This window comes from Pelobates fuscus, chromosome 4 (genome assembly GCF_036172605.1).
Source record: "Pelobates fuscus isolate aPelFus1 chromosome 4, aPelFus1.pri, whole genome shotgun sequence".
Lineage (NCBI taxonomy): Eukaryota > Metazoa > Chordata > Amphibia > Anura > Pelobatidae > Pelobates > Pelobates fuscus.
The window spans coordinates 37,859,509-37,873,457 of record NC_086320.1 but is presented as its reverse complement, the minus strand read 5'-3'; positions in this window follow the sequence as shown (position 1 = coordinate 37,873,457).

The following is a 13,949-nucleotide window of genomic DNA, read 5'->3' as shown; positions in this document are numbered from 1 at the left end:
GGTCAATACTGTATAGCACAGTCCAATATTTATATCCTTATAGATTGTTCCCTTTGACATTTTGCTGAAATATAAATACAAATCTAAATACATGCCTTTGATATTATTATTTTATTTTTTTTAAATCACTCGTAGTATTCGTAGTTTCTAGATAACATGTATATTGTTATAAAGTGCCAGTTGTTTTTTATTCCTATGCAAATTCCAAATATATATAATTTGGCAAAGGATAATGTTTCATTTACTCAAACTGCCGAAATCTGCCTCCACTAGTTTTTATGGAGAGCCAAAAGCTCATAAGCAGGAGTTTACATTAGCTAGGTTCTACAGTTTTCTAAAACGGTTTGGCTGCTTACATTGGGCTCTTGGTTACTCTTGGCAATATATTCACTCCTGCTGATCCAGTGATTATAGTGCTTGAAGTGTTCCTTTTTAAATTACTCTGTGGGACATATACCCTTCTAAGGTTTCTATAGTGCAATGGTTTAATAAAGTATTGTACTGAGATAACCGCAAAAGACAGGGGTTCTAGATCCCCATGTTACTATAAAATCAAAATTGGTGTTAGATATGCTATTTTTCCTAATATATGCAAGTCAGTTTTCAAATCCCAAAACTTTTTATTTAGTAAAAAAAAAAAAAAAAAGAAAGGTCTATTATGTTACAAATAAATAACATTAATGTATTTCCCTTTTCTCCACAAGGATTTCATTTCCAATCCTGGGAACATCATGGTGCAAGATTGATCAGTTCATCCACGGGGGACCGGCAAAGCATTGCACAACAATATTATGCGGTCAGTAACAATAAAGAATTTATAACATCTATTAAACCTGCTTAGTCACATAGCATTACAAAGAGGAGTTCTCCCTTGGCAGGTGAAAAAAGAGAGAATGTGATAGAAAACATATGAAAAGAATGGAAAAAATTATAAAATGCAGTACAGCACTCATCATAATTATACGAAAATGAAAGATTTCCTCCCGGCTTATAGTGTTCTATTGTCAAATGATAGTAACATTATTTGTAAAAATAGATGAATAAATTTGGCTTAATTCGGTGTATTTATCAATTGGCAAAAAAAAAATGATTGAAACCAAAATGCTATTTGAAAAGGGCTGCGGAATTACTAAAGAATTAACTGTCATGTAACCGATAAGCTATTTCTACAAGGAACATGACGTGCCAATTAACGGTCAAAGAGCAAAACAAACAGGCAACTTGGAATTCCCAGGAACCCCACAAAGACCTGCAGAGTTTGGAGGCAAAAAAGGTGAATAACCTAAAAGTAGGAACCTTTAAACTGTAAAAAAAAAAATAAAAAAAAAATTAATGGGCATGGAGGACTAAAAAATTTAGACTCGTTAAATTGCTAAATCGCAAGTGTCGAAGTGTGACAGCAGATTTCAGCAAAGATAGCAAATTCTACATGTTTAAAAAAAGAGCCAATCTGTTGAAAACGTTTGCAAATGAAACACATCGACTAAATCTGTCTATTTTAACTTAGAATTGCTGTGGTGTTTCTATACTTGGTGATGTAGCAATTTAACACTTTTGGATTTTAATGTCCAATTTGATGCCAATGTCTATGGTTTTATCAAGAGCAGGAGCTTACACTTTTGGTTTATGTTTAGTAATTATTGGGTCAGACCATCCCTGTTGAGGAGTGAGTACCCTGTTTTGTTAAACGGCCGTTATATGATGACGAACATTGAGCTGTACATTTGGATACCTGTAAGAGGTGTGCATTGCTGTGAGCAAAAAATGGGGACCATGATTCACTCTTCTCATTTCCTGGAGATTAAAGGGTGCATCGCCCACGCTGAGGGGTGAATGTTTCTTCCTCTTTTACCAGAATTAGAAAGCTCAATTATGAAAGTCACATTTAATGCACTCCAGAGTGGGGAAGAGCAATGTGTGCTCTATGGGATATCCAATTCTTAGACACTAGATGTTAATATTTATATGCTTAGCAAATAAAATAAATAGAGCATTGGGTCTAGATGAATACATGGAACAAATTCTCCTATAGACATTCATTCTTTTGATAAACAATAATGTCAAAGATAAAAATGTACCAATTCTGGTTTGGCACATACACCCTATGACGACTCAGTCTATGTGTTTTAATCCCGATTGTCTTTTATATTTCAGTTAAATAGGAACAGATATGACATATTTTTGCAGTAATGTTCTATTTAACGTTTGAATGGAAAATCGTTAGCGTGTCACGTTTTACTGTTTTAATGAGAAAAGTGTTTAGTCTCAGATTCAAGAGCAATTAATAACGCAATGTCAAGTGCCACATCGTTTTCAATATATTACATATTCTTAAATCTTGGAGAAAAGCTACATTTATTATTATGTAATGGATATCAGACAGGTCCTGTGTATATATATCGAGAAAGCGATCACTTGCGTGGAGGTGCCCAAATATATCACAGTAAGATCACTGAGTACATTTTTATATAAGGATGATGGGTACATGTGGCACTCCAAATGTCTGAAAATAAAATTTCCCATAATTCTCAACCAACTCATTTAAAAAAGAAGGGACGAGGTACACCGAATAACATAAACAGCTGTCTTATTGGGAACACATGTCTTATTGGGAATGCATTTTTTTGTGTTCTCAATAAATAGTCGTGTTTGTGCTCCCAGTAAATTAATAATTTAAGCAAAACACAGAAAAAAAATAGTAGTTTACAAAGTACTACCTCAAATTTATTTGAAGAACAAGCAAAACATAGATGTTTTAGGGAGAGCCCTTCCTCAATGCATCTTGTTCTCTGGAAGAGCCCCAGTGTGTGGGGGATAGCTGCACTGCTTAAAGGGACACTATAGTCACCAGAACAACTACAGCTTATTGAATTTGTTCTGGTAGGTAAGGCTTTTTGCTGTAAACACTGTCTTTTCAGAGAAAATGCAGTGTTTACATTACAGCCTAGTGATTACTTCACTGGCCACTCCTCAAAAGGCTGTTAGAGATCCTTCCTGGGTCATGGCTGCCTAAAATGCATCCAAACATTCAGTGTCTCCTCCCTCTGCATGCAGACACTGAACTTTCCTCATAGAGATTAATTGATTCAATTCATCTCTATGAGGAGATGCTGATTGGCCAGGGCTGTGTTTGAATTGTGCTGGCTCTGCCCCTGATCTGCCTCTTTGTCAGTCTCAGCCAATCCCATGGGGAAGCATTGTGATTGGATCAGGCTACAACTTCTGCTGATGTCAGCAGGCAGTGGGCAGGTCTAAAGGAAACAGGGACAAAGTTAGCAGATGCAGACTTGAATACAAGTAAGATTTTACTATATTTAGGAAGGCATGAAGGGGACAGGGGGGCTAGATGATGATTTTAACCCTACAGGGTCGGGAATACATGTTTGTGTTCCTGACCCTATAGTGCTCCTTTACGCTTTAACTGCATTTTATATAATTTGTATATAATTTTATATCTATAGGTACCATGGTAACACTTGCCTCTGTATACTTCTTGTGATCACATTGCTTCTGAAAATTGTTAGTTATATAACTTTCTGTGTCTTGTCCGTTCTTCTCTACATGCTATCTGTGATAAAGTGGCTACTCCAGTGCATAGAACACACAAGACGCATTGCTTGTTTGCTAAAAGAGCAGACTGATTCTTGTATATAAAGGTCCATAAGGCTAAAAAGTGGGTGAATATCATATGCAATGCAGCTCACAAATTACTGCTATATAAGATTAAGATCCATGTTATTTGGCTACATTGCTGTTTCCTGCCTAAATGCACACATATTTCCTGAAATCCAGGGCAATATAGCTGAAAGGTAATTACGTTTTTAGATCATTTACAAGTTCCTCCTTCGAGATCTTTGTATGGTGATTATTTTCATACAGATATAAATAAAAGATATTTGATATGCCAAGAGACAGAAACCATCTGTCATTATACATTTCAAACTAAACCTTTTTGAAACACAGTCATTTAAATGTTTTAAACAATATTGACTTTGATTTGAAAAAAGGTCAGTAGGATATAATCCCATTTTCACCTCATTAAACACATCTAATTTTTCCAAACTAAAACAGCTGGAACGGATATAATGTCCATTATTATTTCAGCTCTTCTCATTGTTTAAATGGTGCGAAAAATTGCACCACATTGAAATCATGAGCATCTAATCCGGATTGTTTGTTTAGAGTAATAATGTAATAAATATAACCTAATGGGTTTATTAACTAAACAGTTGACTGTGGGGACATGCCGATGGAATCATAATATTTAGATCAATATAGATTTAAAGAAACAGTTATTTCGAAGAATATCTTTAAGTTTGTTCTGGCCTAGCATGTTGCCTTTCTGCTGTCGATTGACTACTTTAAAAAAAAAAAAAAACATAATTAAAAACACTTTTAGACATCCTGATGTGTATTTTACATATACTGAGGATTAGGTAAACTGGGGAGAAGCAATACGTAGGAAAATTCCACTGTTTTCATGGTGATTGTTCCATTTTGATAACTTGAAAGAAGACTATCTTTTTAATTTAATTCCCCAGTGTTTAATAAACGGAATACCAAGTCACTGTTTAGAGGACTCCCCCCACACTACAAGGATGAAAAAGCTATTTTACTTACCTTTTATACCATGCCACACTGCTCCTTGGCTGGCCATGCCTCCTTGGCTGAGATCATCACTAATGATGATCTCAGCCAATCCAATGCTTTCCGATAGGCATTGGGATATTAGTGTGCATGTTTGGCAAAATACCGCTCTGCGCCGATGATCTTTCTGCAGAAGTGCCTCTAGTGGCTGTCAGTGTTATAGCCACATGTGGCATTTAAAGCCTGCATTTAAGCCATTCCTGCATTCGGCAAAACAAGAGGGGCATGCCACCCAGGCCACTTCAGGCAGATACACTTTCCTGTGTTCCTATAGTGTTCCTTTAAAGGTTCAACGTTCACATATCTGCCTATTTATAGATTCCTTTTTCTATCTACACAAATATACTACATTTGAAGAATTAATCAGTTTTGCTCCACAGCAATGATTCAAATTTGTGTTCAAATTCTCTTAAATATACCGTACCTCCTAGTTGGTCAATGATCAATAAATGTCAATACTTAATTTTAAATGTGCCCAGATCACCAATACATTGGAGATTTGCCGTGTGCTAGTGGTAAGCCCGTTATTTTCATTTTGTTATTTTCCATTTGCCTTCCATTAACAGCTTACCTTCTATAAATAAAGTAACTGACATTGATGGACCATTTTCGATGCAATCTCTCAAGATCGCCTACGTACAAAGGAAGCTCATTTATGATTGGAATGAAAGCCATAATTATAGATAAATAATAATAACAGAGTAGTTTAAGTTGAAGGGGAAACAAGAACCTCAGTTTAAGCATCAGTCCTTTAATTCTGCCAATTCAGAGCAATTCTCTGCTTTCCCAGAAATCAGATTTTTACCGTATCAGTAGTAATGTTAGTATTACAATATAAAGACGACTATATCCAAACTGATTAGTGTACCTGTTAAGTAACATCCTAAAAATTTTAACCAAGTCTATCATTTAGAGTTATTCTAAAACGTTTTAAATTCGACAATTTCCCTAGCTCATAACCATTTATAGTCTTACCTGATAGTTTGTTTCAGTCTCCAAAATGCGTTACTTTGCATTTGTCAGTATTTTACTTACCGGTTCTCGGTTTGATCAACTCTCTCCTGCAAAGAAACAGCATGTTAATATGGCTTTATTACTTCAAAATAATTTAAATAAAGATTGTTTTCAATGCAACCTGGAAGAATAATTATACATTTATTAAGAGATGTGAATAATATTGATAGCGAATAATGATACAGAGTCTGGGATTAAGGCTAATGGAACATTTCTGATAATGTAATAGGCAATTGCCAGAAAAGAAAACACAAACTTGTAAAGAAGAAACTAAGACAAAAAAAACAGGAAATTTAAGATCAAGTAATCACCAAGTAGCAGGACCAATTCCTAAACAGAAAGTCCAGGTCAAGGTTGGCTTAAATAGCACCTTCCACAAGCCATGAGTGCATTTAATGATGAACCTGAAGCTAACAGCTACAAAATGTGCTTCCAGCAAAATGGAACGCAACCACGGCGAACACAACACAAGCTACAGTTTCCTCACTGGTTAACCAACAGGACATCGGACAAGCAATTCTGGTCACCAAGGCAAAATGCCAACCAAAGTTCATTCACTGACTTGCCTTATCTAGAAAACCCATGAACAGAGGTTCATGAACCCTCCTATCCAAAGAGTTTTCTATCAACACAGACTTTCTGCATTCTTTCTTTTAACTAGTTTTCGATCTAAGAACAATCTTTTTATTTTAAGTTCAACGTCTTTCAATGTCTTAAATGTCTACACTATTTTCTGTGGAATTCTTTTACATGATTTAATACTTTGAATTTCTAATCTACATGTTATACATGTTCTCAGCTAAGGTTATTTGATATGATCTGTCATTCATGAAATACATACAGACTCCTGCTAGTAATTTTATTGCTCAAATGCATTCCTTGATATTATCCCTTAACAGCCCCTCAAATAATTTCTGCCAAACGTCAAGAAAACAGATCAGTAATTTCTATGCTGTTATTTTTATCACCATTGAAGATTGACAATTATACATAGTACAGAGAAACATCTTCTGTATGTGTAATATTAGGACCAAACCATTGCTAACAGTTATGCTGATATGCATTATTATGGAGGTACCCCTCTAGAGATCAGATCCTATATTTGCACATGATTTAAAGGAACCACATTAGTTGGGTGAAATGTCATGCAGATTAGATGAAGATGGATTCTCCCAGCAAGGCAAACAGATGGAAAGGTAACCTGACAGGTCCACTTTTACTAAATTGCGAGACACTTCCCTCTAAGGAAGTGATAAAAGATATTGAAACAATATTTGGTAAGTGGTAATTAAAATCATTTTAAAATTCATATGAAATGATTACCAGAAGACCTCATTCAGTACAAATGATACATTTCTCAGATCCTGTGCCATACAACTTCCATTCCAAATCGTTTAACTTGATTTGAATCAAAGCTGACTGAAACATGGAAACAATTGCCATTGTTTCATGTAGTGTTTAAGAGGAGAAAAGTACTTTATTTTTGACCAAATAGAACAGAATGTATTGCAACAATGGTAGGAGAGAAGGCAATATCACCTAGGAATGGAAGTGATTATAGTACAGAGATTGGGAATGTGTGAAGTACTCTGTATGTAAAAAGAAATGTGTTCGTATTTGTACTGCAATCGTAAGTGAAAACTTGCAAATAAATTATAAATAAACACTTATAGAAACTAATGAATCTTTATTACACACCAATATGGTTATCCTAATAGATAGACAGAGAGACAGATCGATAGATAGATAGACAAACATACAGACACACACACACACAAAAGAAAAATAGTCACATAACAAATATAGAAGCTATGAGGCTGTTTATCTACATGCTGCTGCAAATAGAAGTTTTAGTATTTATTTTTCTCCTTTAATTCTCCTATTATCTCCCCTTGTTTACCTTTTCATATCCTCCATGTAGTTTCACATTTGCATTCTCATTACACCGATTAGATTCCACCTCTCCTTAAAATCAGTCTTCCTTACATTAATAGAGGACATGAAAAATTGGGAGAAGCATCTTGGAGGGGTCCTCAAATTCCAAGTGACATGTAGTGGGAAAAGAGAGAAGAAATATATGGTGCAGTTTGTCAAATTGCTAAATTAAAAACAGAAGAAAATACACTTGCAGTGTGAGGAGCTATCTATTAGCTCTAGATGTAGCTCCTGGGCAGTACAATCACCTATGGATATAAAGATGAAATCTTGGTTTGATTTCATAAAATTATGGCAGAACCACTGCTTATTCGTATGTTTTCCCCTGGTATTGTGTGTGTTTCCCCTGTATTTCGTGTTCTGTGCCTTGTTCTCCCGTTCGGGAGCGTCCATACGAACAGAGCCCATTCGTCACCCGAACCACCCCGGTAACCCCATTAAAATGTTTACACCAATCAATTAGAACATTCACACCAGTAACCTAAGTGCGAAACAGCAAGTGAAGTAATTAATAAGTGCCACCCTGTGTGGCCGTCATTTGGTATAGACGAACGCCAACCTGGGGGAGCATTCGTATCCCGAAAGGAGAAGTTTCCTTTTACCTGGTGTTCACACAGGAGCCTCACGAATGGAGATTGGTCGGGGAAATGTGCTGGTGTGGGGGTTCCTAAGGTTGGTGGGGAATCTTTTGGAGCACTGGCTACTTTGGCAGGTTTTCTGTGCCTAGGAGACAAAAAGACTAGGTCCCATTTCCCACGCCCGTGCTCCCAGGCACAGAAAATCCTGGGATGGAGACCACTGTTGTTTAGTGTAGAAAACCTCTTCCATGTGTGGCGGGCTTTCTGTACCTGGGAGACAAAGAGACTAGGTCCCTTTGTCCCTTGTCCCATGCCTTGGCCCCCAGGTACAGTGGATCCTGGGATGGAAACCCCTGTTTGTGTGTGTGGAAAACCCCTTGCAAGGGGTTATGCATATAAGCCGTGTGTGGCACAATAAAATTGAGTTGTACTCTCAGAGCTGTGTCTCGTCCAGTTCCTGGAGGGAATAGGTGTCGTTATACTTTAAGTGGTTCCAGAGTGGCTGAGGGAAGCAATTAGCGGAGGTAACCAGTCTGGTTACCTGTGGTCCGCTACACAAATATAGGAACAAGTATACAAAGCACAACCCGTTTCACCTAATGGGTAGGCATTTTCAAGTGCATTTAAGTGCTCTTCAAGTAACACCCACTTCCACTCTTCCTCCACACCACTGCAGTGTTCTTTGATTTGCTCTGCTTGGGACACAAATCTTGTCAGTGATGTCAGCACGCTGGTTTAGTTGCCAGCATACCAGCATCGGCACGGAGTAACGTCACTCCGTTCCTATACTACCTAGCTAAAAGCACCGGCTAGGATGTTTCCTTTGCAACCACAATTACATTGCTGTCTAAAATATTGTGTAGCTATATATCTACCTAAGATTCTCCATTCAAAAAAGAAAAATTCAACTCAAAGTGAGAGCAATCTTGTTATCTTAAAAGACATGTTGTGATTATTTTGTACACCAGGTATTAAGAGATTCCACAGTTTCACCCAAGGACACAATGTATGCACTCATTATTTATACTCTTCAAAGTCATACTATGTTATATTAGACATGACAGGTACATTTTTGTTTTTTATAACACTTGAATTGGCACGAGGAACTTTCAAGGTAAATTGTCATACTCAATTTGTCCAAACCAAAAAAATAGCACTGCGTTCAGCTGCTCCTCTCTATTTAGCATCCCCCCATTTCTACACCATACTGTTAACCTTTTGAATCACCAGTGGGAATAATCACAAGACATTTGCTGCTCATTGTTTTTGCTGCCAAAACATACATTTTAAATCTCTGAAAATCTGTGATGGCAATAAAAATGATATATATAGTTTGCCAATCATATGGAATATAGATTTTTTTTTTCCCTATAGGAAGTTTTCTTAGAATGCTAAAAGATTGCTTCTAAAAATTTTTTACCTACTGTGTAAAGTGTCACCAAGGGGCTAGGAAAGAATTGATTGCTCAGGATACGCACATACAAAATATTCCCTTAATATTGCAAAAATAATCTTTAATGAGTTCATCCTAAGGCCGTGTTTAATGCACGAGGTGCCCTGTTGTGTTTTTGAGTTGCCGATAACACCGACAATTTTTTTACCATTCTAAGTTTTCTTTCAGTAAAAATACATGTAGCTTCTCATAATATAGAGCCAAACACAAAACCAATTACTTTTCCTAGAAAGACGGAAATCAGATGTGATTTACCCTAATGTGACATCATTCTAAATAAATATAGTAATTATTTAGAAGGATTGGTTCCACAAGAAATGCTTCAAATTATCTCTAAACTTCGGTGTGCTGTGTAAATGGATTACATGACCTGAAAACAGTATTAATTAAAAAAAATGCGGCTCACTAAGGCTCTATGTATTTGTATTCTGTCTAATTAAGTCACAACCATTGCTACAGTAACATAAAACATCATAACAACACGCTGTGAAAATTAAAGGAGACGTACACTGAAACAAAAATTCAAATCAGCACGAATTGTAGTTACAGTAAAAATTGCATTTTGTGAAAATATTTCTAAACATGTATGAACGAAAACAAATAAAAGTATATTATGGGCTTTAATAACAAGTTTTTTATTATTATTATCTACATTTTAGATTGATGAGTCATTAAGCATGTTGATGTGTTCATAACTACATCTCTCTGATGTTCTTCAACAACATTTTGGGCATTATCAGTTGGGTAACAGAGGGCCCTAGTTTGGGTCAAAGCAGTCAAACTTAAGCAGTCATGGTCACCGCAATAAAAGATTTATAAACACGTTAGTGGAATGATTTTCCCCGTAATAAATGTCAAATTCAAAATGACCTAATAAACATCCGACAACACTACTTACCAAATTAACAAATATTTTAAAACATTCATAAGCCTTGCCATATTTGATGACAAAAACTTGTATGAATGCTATCTAGTTGATTAACTAATGCAAATAAAGTACAAATAATCACAGTTACATTAATAAAAACCTTCCAAAAAAACATCCTTGCTTCTGTCCTGCTATCCTGGGGCAATCCTGTCCATGAAGCACAGCATGAAACTACATTAGACAAGCTTACACAGTACTCTGGGTATTCAGAAGTGTCTCTTAGTTAGGAAGGCCATCAGTCAGCCTGGAATGCATTGATGCCAGGGCAACACTCACTTTTTTCAATAAGACTAACCATTGGGCACATCGCTGGCCCACCACTTGTGGCCCATGCACCTCCCTGTCCTCAATTCACACCTCCCAGTGTTGCGAAGTAGGCTAATCTAACTTTGCAAAATCAAGAACACATTATACTGAGATTGTCCACTTTGAACATGCTTAAAGGAACCCAGATGTGTTCTATAATGTAATCTCAAAGAGCACAATAGTAATTTTGTCTATCATTAGCGTGTGATAACGGCACATTGATCTTGATATCATGTAATTAACAGCAATGACAAAAGTTGAGCTCACTTTGATGTTCCAAATTATTTGTAACTTTGATTGAATTTCCTGCAGAACATGGTTAAGCTATTAAAAATACTACTTTAAGCTTCTGATTTGTTACTGTTCATTAAGATAATAGTGATTAAATGTTTTATTTATTTGTTTCATTTATTTTGAATGTGTTTTTCCAGAAAGCATACAGTGAGCTTTACTTGGTATTCAAGTGAGCAAAGCAATGTAACTACTTTAATCATAGAACATATAAAATGCAATCAAACATTGATAGTAATTGCAGATACTATTTGATCATTTGCTTTAAGGGATTTTAATCCCTTCCCTCCCAACAACATGTATACACAGGTTAACATTTGTTACAATGTATATTGGCATTTTGCTAATAAAGTCTCATTTATGTGGGTTGGAACATAGACTCTTGCTGATCTTGGCCTTAGCTGCTTCATCTGTGACTTTTCTTTGGGATCTTCACTAAACCTCTCATGGTTGAACCAGAATTAGCTGAAGGACATCTTGAGGTTCAAGCCGATGCCTTTCTTTTTAATTTGACTGCTGGATCAAGGCTTTGACCTTCACAAGATTTCCTGGATTTTAATAAATGTTACAATCCTTCGGAATAGTCCACAGACTGGAAAGGCTAATTACCTCTCAATTCAGATGCTTCCACTGCTGTAGATCCTGAGATGGGTCGTTGATCCCATAATAAGCCATCTACTTCTACCACCATAGATGCCAAAGATATCGGGATTTGCTCCAGTGCACTCTGCACTACAGGATGACAACTATACCTGACACAGAGGCCTCTACTACCTCATCAAAAGAGGTATCTGTGGTGTAGAGAGACATCAGAAATTTATTAGCAGATATAAAAGTTATTTGCTGCTAATATCACCGTGATGTAAGCTGAGGTTCAAGCTGTTACTGATCAGGTCCAGGCCTCAGAGAAAAATGTCATAGACCTTAAACAAGGTTTGATTTCCCTGGGTGAAACAGTACACCAAATGCAAGCTCTACAATCCAACCTTGCCTTGTGAGTATATCATCTTCACAATGGAGATAGAAGAAAGAATATGAAAATCAGGAGGGTCTCTCATTCTGTAACCCCAGAGGAACATTCACAAAAATACCTTTAGACGTGGCCCGTCACATTGCCAAGTCTCCTCAAGCATCAAATGTTGCCCATAGAGACATTATTCTAAGATGTCAGTTTTCTACACAAACAGCAGCTGAAGAAGGCATTTGAAGAGAAAGTAATTTGGAGGAAATCTATGCAACCCGTTATCAGGAAGTTGTTGAGTTCACTTTGGCAGTTCTTGGAAAAGAGAAACGATACAAGGCCTCTGCTCCTAGGTGGACATTTCCACCTTTCTTAGTGCTCTTGGCATAGAGGAACCCTTACAAGCTCCATCAAGGCCCACTCTTAAAAGTAAAAAATTATCTAGAGTGGTTCCATTTCTCCCAAGTGATGGATAAAACTCATTAACATAAGTGAATATACTTTTGTTTTACAGTATAAGTTTTATAATTATTTTCTGTTTTTTATCCATGTCATTGCAACAAAAAGAAATTATGCTCTTGAAATGACTATGTCCGTACTAACATACGTTACAGAGTTGAGTATTATATGTCCCCCCATTTTGACCCACTTCGTTAGAGGTACTTTGCCACCTTGGAGTCTTTTATGCAGATTTGTAAATATACATGCTTACTGCACATATTAGTTGTTTATATATTTGGTACATATGTATTTCTTCTATTATGCTCTCATATGAAACTATCATCTATATACTAAAAAAATGGGTGTTGATTATCACTAATGTGCTTTTCTTTTACTACTTTAGTGCATTGTAGAGTTCTTAAAATTATGCTGTATTGTAACCACACACAAAAAATATTAAATAAAAAGTCCCACATACATTTTAATTTACTCCATTGCTGGTTTACACCCCAGAAAAAAAATCTAAATCTGTAATGGATCTTCAATTTTTTTCACAGAACTTTAGAACGTTCCTCCCTTCTCCAATTTAGCAACTATTGGAGGTCAATCATCAAGGCTGCATTCTAGTATACAATTATATTCATAAAAGTAAAACCAACGGGAGTGTATACAAACCAGAAAATTGCACCTTGTAATAACTTTCGCTGAATAGAAACATAGAAACATAGAATGTGACGGCAGATAAGAACCATTCGGCCCATCTAGTCTGCCCAATTTTCTAAATACTTTCATTAGCCCCTGGCCTTATCTTATAGTTAGGATAGCCTAATGCCTATCCCACGCATGCTTAAACTCCTTCACTGTGTTTACGTCTACCACTTCAGCTGGAAGGCTATTCCATGCATCCACTACCCTCTCTGTGAATATTTGTAAACCTTTGCCCATCTAATTTAGAACTCTGTCCTCTTGTTTTCTTCTTTTAAATATAGTCTCCTCCTTTACTGCGTTGATTCCCTTTATGTATTTAAATGTTTCTGTCATATCCCCCCTGTCTCGTCTTTCCTCCAAGCTATATATACAGGCAGTGCAGAATTATTAGGCAAATGAGTATTTTGACCACATCATCCTCTTTATGCATGTTGTCTTACTCCAAGCTGTATAGGCTCGAAAGCCTACTACCAATTAAGCATATTAGGTGATGTGCATCTCTGTAATGAGAAGGGGTGTGGTCTAATGACATCAACACCCTATATCAGGTGTGCATAATTATTAGGCAACTTCCTTTCCTTTGGCAAAATGAGTCAAAAGAAGGACTTGACAGGCTCAGAAAAGTCAAAAATAGTGAGATATCTTGCAGAGGGATGCAGCACTCTTAAAATTGCAAAGCTTCTGAAG